We start from the raw sequence: 18,419 nt of genomic DNA on the forward strand, positions 1-18,419 counted from the left end.
TCAGCTCATGTTTTGAGCGGTCATGTTGGTGACACTTTATGGGTACTCTTGACTATCTAGTTCATGGAATCTGAAGTCAACTAAGAAACAGGTCTCTGGGAAGGTCTCAGAGGCCATTTCTATGAAGGATTAACTGAGGGAAGATCCTCCCCACAGTAGATGGTGATCAGAGGAAAAGATGACTCCGGAACAACTGGATGTGTGTTGCCTCATTTAATCCTCTAGTGCGCACTGCCAGGTAAGAACATCAAGTTTCTTTTCAGTTGAGGAAGTGAAAGTTGAGGGTTAGGGTGATGGCTCATTGAATCCCCTCACTTAGAAGGTGATTCAGGGTGGCTTTCCTAGGACCAGACCTGGACAGGGGACAAGTGCAGAGTGACTGATGCCTTTGGAAGTTACTTGAGAGAAACCCTGTGAATGGGGAAGTGGGACAAAGTGGCACAGACAAGAAGAAAATGGCTAAGGAGCAGCTTCAGGCCAAATCCCAAGAAAGGAAGACTGAGGCCCAACCCACAGGGAAGTCCCAGAACTTCAAATATCATGGACAAGGGAGCAGCAGCATTCACTTGCTCTCAGCATTCTTCCTTTGATTAAAGGTTGTGCCTGGCAAAGGCCAATCCTCAATATTTGAGGCTCTCCCTGATGGCAGCTCACCGTCAGAGGCAGTAGATGGAATGAGGCACGCGGCAGGGGTGGTGGTGGTGGGGTGGGCAGGTTGGGGGTGGCTGTTAAGAGTGAGGTTCCAAAGAGAGAGCCAGCTTGCAAAAGATAACAAAGGGATTAGATCTAAGGCTGTGAGTGATGACCACAGCACCAAGATCTACTGGAGGTGGGTGAATAAACAAAGCCTCCTCGGGAGGAGGTGACATTTAAGAGGACGAATAGCCGAGGAAGCCGGCATGTGAGGGTACATAAAGCACCCACAGAGCATAGTAGATTGGGAAGGGATATCAGTTAAGTTCCTCTTTAGCCTTCTTGTTTTTATAAAGGTACTAGGGAGGAAAAGTGATCTCGAACAGGCTGAGCAGCTTGCCCAGAGTCACACAATTCTTGAGGTCATAGAGAGCTCAGGGCAGACCTCAGTTCTGACATGCATGGCCAGGTAAAGGGGACAACATGCATGAAAGACCCCTTTGTTGGGAGGGTGTTGGAGAGCTATCGAGACAGCTCAGGGAGGGCAGAGAAAGAGGACAAACACCTGGATCTCTGCCCGCTGCACACCCCACCCCCATACTTGCATGTTATTACTTTGAACAGAAGAGCCTCTCAAGTACATGGATACGACTGAAGAGACACAGTTATAAATAAAGTGACAGATACCATGGCAACAGGGGAAGCAAAATGAAATGCATCATCTTATTGTAAAGGGCAAAACCTACTCTATATATACAGCAGTGAGCGTCTCCGTTCTCTTTCCAGAGCTTTTTTGCACAAACACTTTAGACTTCACATGAAACAGGCAGGTCTGCCTCCTCAGCAGCCGTGATTCAGTCACAGAATGTATGTGTATTTTTGTCCATGTCTCTGGGTCTCTGTGTGCTCATGTGTTCAGTTATATAAAGTGTGGCTATGTCTCTGTCTAGGGAGAAGCATCCTGGGATATATACAAACATCTTATAACTGTGAAATAGTAAAAGGCATGGATGTAGGATCTGTGGGAGATTATAATTTCCAAAGGTGGCAACAATGATATTTTATATCTCCTTGCTTACCTACAGTAGACCCTGATGCTCTTGTTGCCTAGGGAGTCTGGAAGCACTCATTATTGCCACCTCCAAGGATGTGGTCAATGTGGTGTTATGTGGCTTGTGTGGATTCATTAAAGACCAGACATCTTCCGTTGGTTTCTCTTGAGACATTCAGTCCTTGGGTAGAAAAGCCAGTGGCTCTGAAGCTACCCCCCTGGGAAGTCCACTCATTGCTACTCTAATTCAGAGTACAGGCTGAGCTTAACCCTCCAGCCACCCGTGCTGGAGATGTGAGCAAAGCAATCTGGATGTTTCAGGAGCATGTTCCCCAAATGACTCAGGGGCTGCCTCAGAAAACAAAGAGTCAACCTGCCCAAATCTGGAGCCTACCAAATACACGAGTCATAATAAATGCTTGTTTCTTGAAGCCACTAAGTTTAGGGAAGTTACTTACACTGCCCTAGATGATAGAAATACCCCCACAAGTATCAAAACAGATGCCATTTTCAACTGCCCAGCACATGCCCCACTCTAGACTGAGATTGCATATCTATAGTCTCATTTTATGGTCCAATCCACACCACCAAGAAAGAACAAGTTTGTTTTTAGATAAGAAAAGGGCTGGGGTGATGGTTCATTGGTTAAAGCTTTTGCCGCTCAAGCATGAGAATCAGAGTTCAGATCCCCAGAATCCACATGAGCTCCAGCTTGGCATGATGGCCTACCTGTAATTCCAGCCTTTGAAGGTATACAGCAAGCTGGCTATTGAAACTAATCATATTAGGGAACTCTTGGCTTGACAGAGACACTCTGCCTCAATGACCCAAAGGTGAAGGGCCACAGAGATGCAGACATTGACCTTGGGCCTGTACATGCATGCTAATACATGAACACATGCACCCCACACATGTGCCCACAAAATGCATACATGCAAACCACATACACACACGATAATGGAAAAAGAAAAAAACAAAACAGAAAAAGAATTAAAAAAAAGAACAGGCAGTGGGAGTTGAAGTGGCCCAGAAACACATTCAAGGTAACAGAGCTGAGAGTTAGATCTGCATTCCCTGGGTTCAGGGTCCCTTCTTCACCACAAATAGATCCCTGCACTGCTAAGATCCAATTACTGCATCCTCTATGAACCCTCTCCCTCCTCACTCTCTTTCTTGTATTTATTTTTCAGAGAGATGGATGCTACTCTGCATACTCTCCTGTAACTCGCCAGTGTCAACTAACAGATTTCCAAGCTAATTCTCACAGATCCGTGTTACTGTTGTACATGGCACAGTGGAGCACATCGGATAGATTTACTCTAATGCATTAACCAGTCCTCCTGAGGGTGGATATTTGGGTTGTTTAAATCATTATTTTCCACTTCTACAAATGATGTTTTAGGAAACGACCTTGCACGTGTGTCTCCATGCCCCAGTATAATTATTTTCCTGGAGTCACTTGCTGCACATCAATAAATTGAGCTCTGTGAAGGTTTTGCTCAAATTCCTCTGACCGTATATAGGCTTCTGTTCAGTTGCAGTCTCCACAACACGGGAGATTCTCCACTGATTTCTATTTCTGACAGCGGCATTCTTTCCATATTTGTTGAAGTCTGATGAAGGTTGGTTTGGGGGTGAAAATGTAGAGTTTCTTTCCCTCTTCTATCAAATGACAAAAGGTATTTCAAAAAAAAATATTCCTGAGAAGACAGGTATGGATCTCTATGTTTGATTGTGCTGGGATTGAGCCTATGGTGATGTGTGCTATGACTGTGACCACAGATAGGTCCTGTGACTTGTCTAAGCCAGATTCTTTATCTCTGAAATGGACATAGAAAATGTGTCTCCTCTTAGGATTCTTATCAGATAGTGCAAACTAAACCCTGAGCATGACCCATAGCTAAATTATGACATTATATTATTTTAGGTAAGGACAGAACACCTCTCAGTGTATCTGACCACCAAGTTTCTAAAGTCCTGAGAAAAGAGAAGCAGAGTGTGGGTGTGGAAGCAGGTGGCTCAAACAACACCAGCCTCATCCCCCGAGACTCACATCCCACAAATTCTTACATTATCCCGAAGACTCACTGAGCATAATCTGTAGCATCAAGTTACTTAACAGCTGTTCTCAGACTGGGAAAGATTCTTGAAAAGTTTAATTTTATGATTGGTATGGTTTGAAGTGAGATGTCTCTCATAAGTCCACGTGTTTTGAACACTTGCTATGCAGCTGGTGACGTTGTCTAGGAAGTAGAGTGGCTAGCAGAGGTGAGTCTCTGTGGGCTTACCTTTGAGGGTTGTGGTCTATCTCTGATTCTGCTCCCATCTTCCTCTTTTCCTGGTCGATCTGCCAAGCTAGCATTAGCTCAGAGACAGGAGCCTCCCCACCGGCTTTCCCAACCATAAGGGACTGAAATTCTCTGAGACCATGAACCAAACTAAAGTCTTTCTCTGTTAAATTGCTTCTGCTGAGCATTTCTTGCAGCAACAAGAAAAGTAACCAATATAAATAAAGAAAAGAAAGGATCAGAGAATAAAGATTACCCATGAAAGCATGCCTGGGCTTCCTATATGCATTCCATTGAGAAGAACTTGGCCATCCAAAGTAGAGGAGCAGTGGTTGCTTATTAACCCCCACCCCCTTCTCAGAGCAGCATGTACCACATCTCTGACCATTTTCCTCAACTAGACAAATCTATCCACGTACATGGGGAGAAAAACTGAGAGCGGAGCACAGGAGGCAGTGAAACTTTGAGCAGAGGAAGGAAGAGAGAGACAGAAAGAGAACAGAGAGACAGAGAGACAGAGACAGACAGAGACAGGAATACAGAGACAGAGAGAGACAGAGACAGAGAGAAAAACAGATTTATTTCTTCACTCATTGGGAATTTGTTTTCTATGAACCAACTGGGATTGTACAGCACTCACTATAGAGACCCTAAAAATGCCACAGGTACCCTCAATCCTGCTCCTTTTTTCCTAGTAGGACTCTTTCCAGAAGTCAACCTTTGTCATAGCAGACTCCAATGTAGTTGGAAGTTTTTCTGTGTCCCGCCCGACCCTGAGGTCCTGCACTTATAAAATAATCATTCAGAGGCTTATATTAATTACCAACTATATGGTCTATGACAGGCTTCTTGCTAGTTAGCACTTTCATCTTAAATTAACCCATTTTTATTAATCTATGTTCTGCCACATGGCCATGGTGTTACTGGTCTGTTGGCATCTTGGTGCTCCTTGGATGGCGGTTTGGCATCTCCCATTACATGTTGTTCCTTGTATCTCAGTTTGTTGTCTCCTCTTACTCTCCTTTTTCTTTCCACTATCTCTCTTGATTTTTCCCACCTGGCTCCACCCTGCCCTGCCATATGCCAATACAACTTTATTTATTAACCAATCAGAGCAACACATATTCATAGCATATAGAAAGACATTCCACAGCACTCCAATATAATTTTCCTGAACCCTAGACACTTTCCCTTCCTTAGCCACTCCCTATTATTCACTCCAGAACCTTTAGTAAGCCCAGCTTGTTCAATAGAATCTGCAGATACTTTGCATTGGGATTAAATGTCACGAAAGGACCTTTAAAGGAAGGTGACTTGGACATGTGAGCCCCCTGACATTAGCCTTGCTGAGCTTGCTCCTAAGTGCACAGCCTTAGGCTGGTATGGGCACAGCTTCTTCAAGAACTCCTTATTGATTGAAACCTAACTGTTGTCTTATCACAGTGTTTAAAGAGCTAACAAAAGGACAGTAGCACAAGGCTGCTCTTTCCCCAGCTTTCACCCACCCCACCATCAATTTAGCTATCTTGGAAAAAGGAAAATGTTCTTAGGGTCTGATCTCTAATTCAAGTGAGATAATCACTGCCATCAAAGAATACAGAAGAATCCCAGGACATCTTAGAGAAGACAACAAATCCTGGTTACAGTTGCCAGGTGGGTTATGCCAGGTGTCCAGATCCACTGGCTGAGAGTGAAGAATACATACGTCAGGTCATTTTGGTTCCATGTGAACCATACTTCCCTGTGTACTCTGCCTCTGCTCTTTGATAGCAGCTGTTGGGATACTTCTGTCTGATTGATCAAAAGCAACTTTTAGAAAAGAGTTTATTTTGGCTTATGATTCCAGAGGGATGGCTAGAATCTATAATGGCAAGCAAGGTATGGCATGGAGACAGGAACAGGAAATTACATCCACATACAGGAAGCAGCAAGAGGAAGCACAGGAAACAGGATGAGGCTACAAACCTTTGCAGCTACCCCAGTTAAGTACTTCCTCCAACAAGGCTCTACTTCATAAAGCTTCTATAATCTCCCTCCAAACAGGTCCACCAGCTGGGACCAAGTGTTCAAATACATGATCCTATGGGGGACATTTTCCTTTCAAGCCATCACATACCTTCTGTATGTCCATACCTGCTAGCAGTTCTATGGTGCCTCTGGTTCTCAAGTCACCATTAGCCAGAATGCCTGTCATCCAGCACAACTTACCACTGCTTCGATACAGGGCTTCTGCTCTTCCATGTCTCTCACTCTGTCTTCTGCCTTTTGCTGCAAAGGGATCCTCAGCAGAGTCGATGACCTCTGAAATGCAGGACTTAAAAGTTTCATGGGCTGGGATGCCTCCTCTGAGGTCTTACTCTGGAGCTTTACTTCCCCTTAGCTCTAGTTTTCCATCTGTTGAAGCCTAAGGAAAGAATGTGACATTGGTAACAACTGTCTTCCTCCTCCCCATCTTGGGACACATACCTTAATGGTCCAATTTTTCCTAATTTCTAAACTCATGGCTAAAATTTTTGGAGGAATTTTTCATATTATTATCTTTCTTCTTAAATGTTCTTTTCCTTTTATACCCTCTTGCCATAGTGTTTAGTTTCTTTTTTCTTTTCATTCAGTTTTACTGACAAGAGAACTTGTTTTCAAGAGCTTTCTAGATTTTTAACTAGTGAGTACAATGCAGTCAAGAAGAGGTGGGGCTTCCGGAACCATCCACAGTTCAAGCTGATCTTGGACCTTTGTCCTTCTGAACTGAACACACACACAGGAATGGTTTCTAGCAGGCCAGTGTTGACCTGCCTTGACAACATCTGTAGGGTTCCTCTATAACAACCATCCTTTTCTTGAATCCCAACTCCATAACTTGGGTGTGCATTTTACTTATAGTGACATCCTTCTCTGTGTAACCGTTTGGCTCAACTGTCTGAGAGTTTAAGGAGAGGGTTGTTGAGTTGCCCTAAATAATGTCTCAACCTGTCATTTTGAGTATAAGCATCATAAGGTTTTCTGGTCCCAGACTAACCTTTAGAGCACCAACATCTGCTTGTTCAGCCCCTGACTCTTTCATTCTGTATAAGACTTATTTTGTTCTTTCTACTTTCCATGATTTCTGCTCCACTCACTCCATCATCGAGAATGTTAGGCCCAGACACACATCTGTTTCCTATGCACATCTGTTTTTCTTATCCTCTAGAAGTTAACTGCTACCTTGAATGTATCTGGATCACAACCCTTGCCAAAGGCTCCTGCCTTTTTCTAAGGCTTCATTATCCTGCTATCTTCCATTTCTATTTCCTGCTTTGATATCAAAAGATGAGCTTTTTTTTTTAATCAACCAATTGAATTCATCCACTGTTTTAGACAAAATCAGATACATTGCTACTACTTATTCTCCAAGACATTTACCCCATGGCATAGGAAACTCTATAACCTTTCAGTTGATGACATTCTGTTTATCATGTATGTATGTATGTACGGATGGATGTATGTATGTATCTACCTATCTATTTATCTTCATCTAACTACCTACTTATTCTTTATCTTTATATATCTTTCTATATTTTTCTGAGTCTCTCTCCATCCCTTCTTCATGATCACCACTGGTTAATGGATGAAATAAAATCTAGGTCTCTTAAATCTAAACCATGGATTAGGATAAGGCATCAGTGTTAAGGATGATTTATTAATCTAAGAATGTAGATGCATCTGGTCCCTTGTACTAGCATTTTGGCTTCAATACCCAACCCTTATACATTAGTGCTTCTGCTCATGTGGAATTTAGTCATTTTTCCAATTTTAAGTCCTGGCGTACAATCCTTACTGAGAAACACAGTTAAAGAAGCAAAATGATTATTCCTCCTACAACTGGCTTAAAAGCCCATAAATGGAAGCAATGCCTGTCTTAAGGCAGACCTTCCCTGGAAGGGCTTGGAAGATCTTCATGTGAGCTAATACTTGCCTAAAGTCAGAATCAGCCAGAAAGACCCAGAACAGGAATCACTAGTCCCCTAAGCTGGTATTCTTTAATGGTTATTCATGCAACCACAGTAGAAAATGTCACAAACCAAAAGGATGGAAGTCCTTTTCTGATGCACAGAAGCCTTCCACCATGGCCATGCTAGGAACAGATTCTCTATGTACAACTTTGGGCTTCAAATGACCACATCTGCTTCCTGTTTTTATATTTGTTTATTTATTATCTACCTGTCTATCTATCTATCTATCTATCTATCTATCTATCTATCTATCTATCTATCTATTTTGGCTTTTTGAGACAGGGTTTACCTGTGTAGCCTTGGCTGTCCTAGAACTCTATTTGTAGACCAGGCTAGCCTCAAACATGTGACCACATCTGAAGGTTCCAAACAAACTCTTTCATGTATGAGATTTTAAAGTGGGCATTGAATATCCCTGGGCATTCTTGGGGTTTTGAATATATCAAACAGCAGCACAGAAGAGTCAGAAAAGTGATAATGAACATCATCCCTATAATGAGCTGACTGTGGAGAAGGGAATATTAGGTTAGATGTGGTTCCTTGTTCCCTCTACTCCAACCATAATAAACTTTAGGCTTCCTTCACCAAGGTCAAAGTTTATTATTCCTCTGAGTCGGCCATTTGGAAAAGCAGAAGTCCAGAGCAAATGAAGTCCTCCAGCTCACTCATCAGAAGCTTGGCTTCCTTCCTCCAGTTCTCTGTAAGAAGAACCTGGAGTTGGGATGGGTCAGAAAAGGTACCCAAGTAGAAATTTCCAGAATATGAATGTTCTTGTGTATTGTTGTTCTTTCCTCAGTACTCCAGTTTGCACAAGGATAAAACTCCATCTGCTGAGAGCATTCTGAGTCACAATGGAATGTTCCACTAAACACAGTACATACCATGTAGAGCAAGAGGCAAAGGCACACAAAAACTAGAAAGTACCTAAAAATGTTCTGAAGATTTCTGCTTACTATAGCTACAGCACATCCTGTCTCCGTGGTTCTGTTAGGTCTGTCAGAGGAGGGTACACTCCAGCTCCAACACATAGCTATAGCTCCAGGAGAGAACGAAAAAGGTAGACTGAGGGTGTGGACAGAAACCCAGTGCTCAGGTCTAGGGAGGACTCTAGAGGCGAGGTCTCATCAGTATGAGGATGGAGTAGGACAGGAGTGGAAGGAGGTTTTCAAATGATGCCTTGAATTCCTGCTGCACAGAGCATGCGCTTTGTGGACATGACTAGGTAGAAGAATAAAGTGATTGGAGTTTGAAAGTCTTGATTCAATAGATAAGGAAGTGGGGAGCTGGGAAGCGTGTTGTGGCTGAGCTAGGATTTGAACCCACATCTTCTCACTGCTAGGCTGTTGCTCACCAGTAGCAGGAGGCTTCTTTTGGACAAACAGTTAACTCGGAGCTGCATAATTCTGCCATATGTCTTCATGTCACAGAGAGGTCTCCAGAGCAGCTTTAGACTCCAGCATTGCTTCATAATTGATATGCAGATCACCTCTTGCATTAACCCGGAGCGACAGGCACTTGTTCATAAAGAAACCAGGCATGTATACACAAATACTCCCCCGTGTTTGGAGTAGGTAAGAATCCTTCTGGCATAAGGGGGGAAAGGCATAAACAAATATATGACATATAACATCATCAGTAATGGGAAAAACAAATTCTGAGTTGGATCAAAGAACAAAAATCTTAGAACAGAAAGCAAAACCACTTGAAGAAAATGTCATAAAAACAGCATCCGCCCCCAGCTTGCGGCTTCCACTCTCCTTCCTTGTCAGCTCTGGCCAGCTGGTGTCTCTCTCAGCTCCACCTGCCACTGCTTTCCAGGCCCTGTTTGAAACTCTACTGCAAAGACACCACCCTGTCCCTCAGCTTTGAACCTTGGAGGCCACAAGTCCACACTGCTATTCTTCCCCTAATGTTGTGTGACTGGCCCACATGGTTCTTCATGGTCAATTTTATCTATTGGTTCTTATGAGTGGACTGTCTGCCCCAAAACATGCTGTGGCATAGAATTGTGCCAGTTTGAACAGGTGCATGGAAGCAAAGTGCACAGAAATATGATAATTCCTCAAAGCCATCACCCTCAATATCAAGTTATTTGACATTATCAATGGAGCTGCAGCTTGATTTTTGAGGACATCTGGGCAGTCTATGACTCATAAATGTACTGGAGTTGCTCAGAACTGAATATACATCATGTTCACGATTAGCACATTCCTTCAAACCTGGAGAGGAAAGACCTGGGGAAGCACATCTATAATTCAGTCAGAGGTTCTGAAGACATTCCTGTTTTTGACCCAAAATTGAGGACGATTGATTTTTATATTTGAGACTATAAAACTCAAAATCAGATAGAAATCATGCATCTAAACAGCTAATAAGGGTGATCTCATCTGTGTTAAGTAAACATAGACACAAAATTAAATGACATAAGTAGGGGATGGGAGATACCTGGCTTCATGTTTAATAGCAATCCATTTGCCAAGTGTTTTAAATACTTCAAAATCATAGAGGTTGAAAACCTGTGTTTCAAAAACGTTTACCAGTGAGTATTTCTACCAGTATCAGGCCTTTTGACTTAGCAATCCACATCTAGAACACTCTCCTAAGTAAGTAACAGCAAATTCTCACAAAGATATTTACATGCAAAAAGGATTAAAATAATATAGCATTAAAGTAGTAAAAATAACTTTAAATCCCAGTAACAGAAGTGTTCAGTGGACTATTATACACATCTATGTGTCAAACTTGCAAGGTGTATTCAACAGCATTGTTTCATCCTTTGCATATTTTTAGCATAAAAATATTGTCTTTGTAATTCATCTTGTTCCTTTAGTGACAATATTTGAAGCTTCATCGAAAAATTGGAAGATGGACTAAGGGGTAAATGATACCACTCATGCAACCATTTTCTTTGTTTCTACATAGGGTCATCCCTTGAACTCTCCCATTGTTCTCCAAGATGCAATTTGGAAAAGACATATGAGAATAAATGAAGATCAGACCTCAGACACCAGGGCTGGATACTACTGTCTCACCTAGATATTGGATTGATGCTGACATATCCATAGTCAGTGACCCTCGGAGAATACTACAAAGCACTTTTTCTTTTCATATTTATTCCTCAAGTGTTCACAATACACAAAATACAAAACCTGTATTTTGCAGGTTGTATGAAGAAATAGATGTTCCTTTTACTCTCCCTGCAGCTATCATCAACCCCAGAACAAACCATGCATCCTCTATTTCTTCCTGGTCTCTCCTGTGGTCATCTGCAGGCCTGGTTATGAGAAAGGAGATGAAGATCATAAACTCCACCTTCTTTCCTTCAAGTGCAAAGAATATAAGAGAATATTTCTCGAAAGAGAAAGTACCAGTAAATATCTGGAGCAGAGTCATTTAATAGATGTCGTGGATCCCAGGCTCATGCCCCTAAGCACAGGGATCAAGACATTTTAGAGAAAATGAATGGAAAGAATAATGGGGTCATCTATTCTGAGACTCATTAAGGAATATGGAAAAGCAGTAAGATCAGAGTTTTGTGGTAAAGCAAGACCTTGTTTTGATTTCAGCTGTGCCAGTTTTCTGCTCTATAATCTTAAATGAGAGCCTGATCAGCCTGTTGCTTAGATTTAAGTGTCATGTGGATGAAACAGTGTCTACCTTCTAGTAGCCTGCATAGAAGTGGAGTCATGTCTAACAGTATTCGGTGTGCTGGCCAACTCAGTCATCACTGAGCAACTAGGGATCATTTTATCATTGCAGAGAACACAGACGGCGTTAGAATAAACTAGGCCTGAGTTCAAATCCTTTTCTTTTTATTAATTTCGTGTCAGGAAGTGAAATGTGTTCCGTTTGCTAAACTCTGGTTTTCTAGTTGTGAAGCAGAGGTAAATACTTCTTTCCATAGTTGCTTTATGTGTTAACTGGTCTCAGAAAATGATCAGTATTCAATGTTTCCTTTATCTGCTTTTTGCATTATTCTGATGAGAACCCAAGTGCTGTGTTGTCTTATGGGCATATATCTTATGGGCTCTTGAATCACAATCATTCACTTACATAGGACAGCCTTGTTTTAGCCAGACATGATTTATCCAGAACTCTGTCTTTAAGAGCTTCTTCTCTGTTTATTTTTATTAGAAAAGATTCCAGGATAAAGTATAGTGGGGGTGCTAACAGCAGGAAATAGAAAGATGTTTCCAGATGGAGCAACAACACTTTATTTGTATAGAAGCTCATTCAGGACAATTCATGGGCAGTACTAGTGGGATAAAACACGAGACTCTTTTCCTTTCAGCCTACATTCTTGAACTTTATGACTTTGCCCCCTAAGAAATGTAGATATGTCAGTATAGAAGTGACATATTGCAAGATATCTTATCATATTGACACACACAGGAACTGCATACGGCTCAGAGAAGAAAGGTTTCGGCAGCAGGGTTTGGTAATATCAAGCACCAGATCAAGAAGCATTAGTGCTTTTGTTCAGTAGCCTCCACACACAGGAATTGTGTTCACTTTCTGTTTCAGGCTGAACCACATAATAAGACTCAGACTCCACCCTTAATAAGCCACAGTGCTTAAAGGCAGTCACAGAAGAGAATCAGAACGGGGAGACTGTGCCAGCACAACCAAGGTCTGTAGCAGAAAAGGAGTCAGGAAGGTCTTCCAGCACAAAGGAGAGCCCCCAGTGCACCGACAGGAAGAGATCTGAATAGAGTAATGGAGACAGAGGGCACCTAGGAGGCATCCAGAAGGCAATAACTCACTTCAGTGATTGACGGCGAGGGAGAGATGTTTTCTTTGGTGGCGTAGCCAAGAGTAAGGTACCTGTGCTTCTTACAGGATCATGGCTAAGGAAATTTTTTTTTGAAGGATGAAAGTTAGCTCATGTCAGAGTCAATTCGAGATTCTGGTCTTATTATTATTTTTTAATTTCCCTCCTGTGCCTTAGTGTTTCCATTCCCTACCAAGTTATAGTCAACCATCTTAATGTTGAATATATAAATACATACATATGAATATATATTAAAGAATATATGTGTTCTTTAATCACATTCATATACTTGTAAAAATGCATACCATTTTGAGTGTATGCATTTTAAAAATATAAATAATTCTGTCCTGAAATCCCTGTTCTCTTTTTATTTTACTATTTTTCTACTCTGTTTTTGACTAACCATGCTATTTTAAGCTTATCAAGTTCAATGCCTTTTCCCATTGCATATAATTTAGAAGTATGTAAGTACTGTATTATATGAATCCATTTCCTTAGTGATAGGCACTTAGTCTGGCTTCAGCTTCCCATTAGCACAAAATTGCTGATCGGTCATGTGGAAAAGGCATGTTGAATTTTGATAAATATTTCAACAGTTCTAAATCATGATTAAATTTTAAAAAAACAAAAATCTGTTTCTCTGTACCAGCAACAACCAAACCTCAAATCCAATATATGCATGAAATGGGGATGGCCTGTGGGTTGAGTCCAGTGGGAAATCCTGTTTAGTGGGGCAGCCTCCACTTGTTTGTAGCCACAACCTTCGTTTTCACAGCAGCTGATACCTTTTGCTGCACTTGGCTGTAGAGCTACTCTCTAGAGGAATACCCAGTTCCATCCATTCTTCTTCTATGGAGCACTGCTTTTTTGCTCTCTGTGACAGGTATTTTGTGTTTCACTGCCTTAGAACTGGTAAAACTAAGTGAGTTCTTACACCTTTATCTTATAAGGATTTATTCAATAACTACCATGTGTCAGGTGCTTCTCCGGTGCAGGAATGCCAGATGAGCAGGCATGGCTCTTTCCTGCATAATCTGACATCCACGTAAACAAAGAGCTGCAAGAGTAGACATGTTGACAGGCAGAGTGGGGCCGAATGAATCAGGGAACAGGTTTCACATATGGACAGGCATCGATTAGGATAGGAAACACAAGTGCCCCTTTCTCCCCATGAAATCCAGATGTTTTTTTTGGGGGGGGAATCTGTTTTGCTTGTCCATCATTGTGCTATGGTGCCAGATTCAGATATTGATAGACAGTAGTATATGTTATCCATAATAGATACATGAAACAAACCTTTGAAGACAATGACGTATTTACATGTCAGAAGGCCATTTCAAGCTAAACAAATACAATGTTTTTAAAAGTATAAGAAATCCCTGAAATACATGGAAATCTGTGGGGAGTTCCAGATTACCTGAGGTTTGAAACTGGAGATGGCTGCAAAGGAATTTATCTATATATTATTTTGAGGTGGCTAGATTTTATCCTGTGAACAACAGTTACCCATGGAAAAAATTTAACAAGGAAGGGAAATGATCGAATCTGCATTTCAGAAGTAAGCACAGAGGAGGAATGATGCCTCTAACAGAAGGAAACAGGACAAAATGATGTAGGAAAACAACCGAGGAAGACTTGTAGTAGGGGCATCATCAAAAGATGATGAAGGTCTGACCTAAGTTAGAAACAATGTGAATGGTTGGCTAGACGTTGGTTGTATACAGAGGCCAGGGGCCTCTTGGTTCTTTAACACAGTAATAGGCGTCTCCTTGTGGCTATGAACAGAACTATGACACAAAGATGAAATTTGTCTTCTCACGGAAGTTCTCATCTAGTCCACCCTTGTCATTAAATAGTAGATGTCCACTAAGGGCCATGACAAAGGAAACACTGGGACCTTGAGTACAATTATCAGATGCCCAGTTGAGCCTCTCTGTAAGCCAACTTCCTGTAGGAGGCAGAAGATGAGAAAATTGTCCTGAAGGAGTGAGAGAATGGAAGTAAAGCTGTGGCTCCAGGTTCAGAGAAACAACAGCACATTTCAGTTGGAAATAGAGGAGTCCACAATGCACACAGCATGCATTCAAGAGACAGCCGATGAAAGCTAAAGCTTTGTGACTTCATGGGGCTGTCCCCAAAGATCCCCGCTGAAGGCAGGCTAAGGAACTTGGGCTTTGTTCTAGGGAAAGGGAGCTGCCATGGGATGAAGAGAGAAGTGACAAGACCAGATTTGCATTCTAAGTACTGTAAGGTTTCAAGACCAGGTCAGACATGGGAGACAGGAGCAGCGCTCTGGAAGACAAGGGACAGAGTCTAGTATCATATACGTGAGAGGACACTTTTGCTTCTGTATTCATGGGAGCTGGTAATCAATTTTTGGTGGAGAAAAGGAGGTGGGGATTAAGGATGAGAATCATTTTTGAGCAGGAATAAATAGATGATGATACCAGTGGCCTCCTTTAAAGAGGCATGCAGGGGCAATGTTGAAGTCTATTGAGTGAATATACACCACATCCCTAATATCTGTGTGTGTGTGTGTGTGTGTGTGTGTGTGTGTGTGTGTGAAAGTGATATGAAACTATCTAGTTGAAGTAATTTCAAATTTGAGAACATCTGAATCAGGAATTATAAGCTCTTGGGATAAAGTCATAGCTGGACCCATGAGAATAGATAAAAACCAACTAGTGTAGACAAAATCTAATAAATCAATAACTCAAGAAAGATGAATAGATTTCACCACTAAACCAAGAGAGAATTCTGGACTTCTTGGCCTTGAACTTGCCCTTAGTCACATCTTTTTGTTAATTCTTACAGGAGATGGTAACTTTCCTTCCCTAAATATTGATGCCAGTGTAGGGAAAGGACAGAAGTGTAACCAGAGGATGCGACTTGGTGGGAAATTCACATTTTTCACAATGTTCCAGGAGATGAAATTGAGAGATTACATCATTTTCTAAGACATAACAGTAATTCCTGCCAGATCCAAGTCTGTATTCAAGCCCAGATGCTCCAGTGGGGGTGCCCTCTAGGTCCCTGCTTTCTGCCATGCTCCCTTTCTATTGATTTAAGGTTGATGGTGGGAATTCAGGGAGAAATAGTTCAAAGAATACTAGGGTACTATTGGCAAATAACACAAGACTAAGGTTCTGGGAAGAAAGTTCTAGAGAAAGTTTGCATCTTGGCTCTATTTACTTTTTTAGTATGACTCAGTTTTGGTGAGAAATGAGTGTCTTGGCTGCTCCTCAAGAACAGAGCCTGTTTTCGATATGGATTAGGGACAAAGTGCTCTCCTTCTCTCCAAAGCCCCACTGTCTTTTCTTCCAGTATCTTTATGTGCTGCTTGTGAAGGAACAGCAAACCCAGGATGCATGTGTCAGCTCTGCCCTGTGTCTGCAACAGCACAGCCATCTTCAGGGGGCAAATCTGCCATCCTGTCACCAGGAAGGGCAATCAATCCACTTTGCAAAAGGTGGCTGTGTTCACCTCTTCTCACCAATTAGAAGTTCTTGCTTCTTTAACTGAGCTTTCAATGAAGGTGGCAATAGCCAAAGCCAGAGGTATGGTTTCTTATTCTACAAATTGTGTCCCATTTGAGTATCTACTCACAACAGTGCACATAGGCAAGACTCAGGAAGAAATCTCGTATTCTAACTTACATGCTTAGATTTTGAAAATTTCTCTGTCATCACCCTCAGTGATTCTGATACAACAGGCAGAGGATGTGGCTTGGTATTATGAGTCTTCAAAACTTGTTTGAAATAGGTGCCTCTCAAACTTTAATTTGCACTAGAGTCAACTGGGCATCTTGTTTAAAGAAAGCTTCTGATTAAGCAGGCTTAGGGTTATCCTGGGATTATTCATTTCTGCAAGCTCGTGAGTGGTGCTGATGTGGCCTGTCTGAGGATGCACTGAGTAGTGAGACTCTGGATTAACAAACCCTCCCACATAAACTACTGCCAAATCTTTGCCTGCTCGGAGAATGAATTCAAGTCTCAGTTGCAACATGGATTGCTCTTTAAAGACCTTATTAACATGGTAGGACATTCCCCTGACTTCTATAGAAAGGACCACACCCTTCCTATGCCCTCATATGAACTGGTACAAACTTCTCTCATAGCTCTGGGACCCTCTCCTCTCAAGCTCTTGAAGTCTCTATGCATTTCTACTTTCTTTGGAAGCCTTTGTGGAGTGTTCAGGACAATTTTGAGATAGAAAAGAGTCTAACTTACCTGGTCCACTTCACTACTATTATGGCTATTTGATTTTAATCTCTCTTTCTTCAATAGAATGTAAACTCCAAAAGAAAAGACTTTAAATAATTGTATATGTGTGTGAAGTATATGTATATACACATAACCTAGTATATGACAGATAATATTTGTTGAATGAATGTGAGAATAAGTGCCAGATAAGGCATCACATTCAGTGTAAGGCAATGTCTAGCTATAGATGACAAGGTGCTTGTCTTTCATTGGGATGAGGAGATGAGGAGTGTGATGGGAACTGGAATTCGGAAGACAGAGTACAACAGAAATAGGAGACAAATTGGAATGAGACTTTCCTGGCAACACAGTAGAATCCAGACTCTAAACAAAGTATGGTAGAAGCTCATTACTGGTCCATTCATTTAGCTTATCCCTTCCTCTATCATTCCCTTCTCTCCTCATTGTCTCCTTCTTCTCTCTCTACTCCTTCTTCATCATCATTTCCTTGTTGTCGTCATCATCATCATCTTCATCTTCATCATCATCATCATCATCATCTGCTGTGCTGCAGATCACACCTGGGCCTCATAAGTGCTAGCCAAGTGCTCCACCACTGATGTACATCCACAGTCCCTTTTCACTGGTATTGATGGAGCACTCTAGAGACCAGCACTGCCTTATCTATAGACACCAGCTACAAGAGCACCTGAATATTTGGAACTGTCTACCTTCTCTTACTATGAAGTTTTTTGTAATGGTATTATTTAATCATACTGTGCATTATTACTGATGAAATGAATTTGTGAATGTTGATTTTCAGGCTTTATTTTTTCCAGTATTGAAGTTTCCAATGACTGTTTTGAACTGTTTCCTCTAGGAAGAACAAACTGTTTGGCTCAGCAATGCCTGGTTCAGACACTGTGATTAATCCCTTATTGGTTTGAGGATATGTGCAGACATATTTGTGAGTAACAAATTATCCAAAGAATTATATCTGGGTTTTTTCTCTAAGTCTAGTGGAAAATTATGCAAAGAAAGTCTTATAAATAATCTGCTTTAACCTGTTTTATGTTATCTGAGCATACACACACACACACACACACACACACACACACACACACACACACACACACACATATATATATATATATATATATATATATATATATATATATATATATAAACTTGATACTAGGTGGATTCAGAGGTGCCATAGTAGCTGTGAAGGGCATCAAACCAAACATCTGCATTCTTCCTGTTGACTTCTACCATAAGAAGAACAAGGAATTTCCTGGACCATGGGTGAAAATAGGGTTATTATAATCAGATGGATACTGAATTCACATGCATGACATTCACAAATGTGTGAATCTCAAGTATCCTAGCAAGACTCAAAGATGTTGTCACTGATGCTTTATTATTTAGCAGTTGTGAATGCAGAGTGTTGAAAGTAAAGAAGAGAATAGCAAAGTAGAAAGGATA

This window comes from Peromyscus eremicus, chromosome 20 (assembly GCF_949786415.1).
Source record: "Peromyscus eremicus chromosome 20, PerEre_H2_v1, whole genome shotgun sequence".
In the NCBI taxonomy this organism is placed as follows: Eukaryota; Metazoa; Chordata; class Mammalia; order Rodentia; family Cricetidae; genus Peromyscus; species Peromyscus eremicus.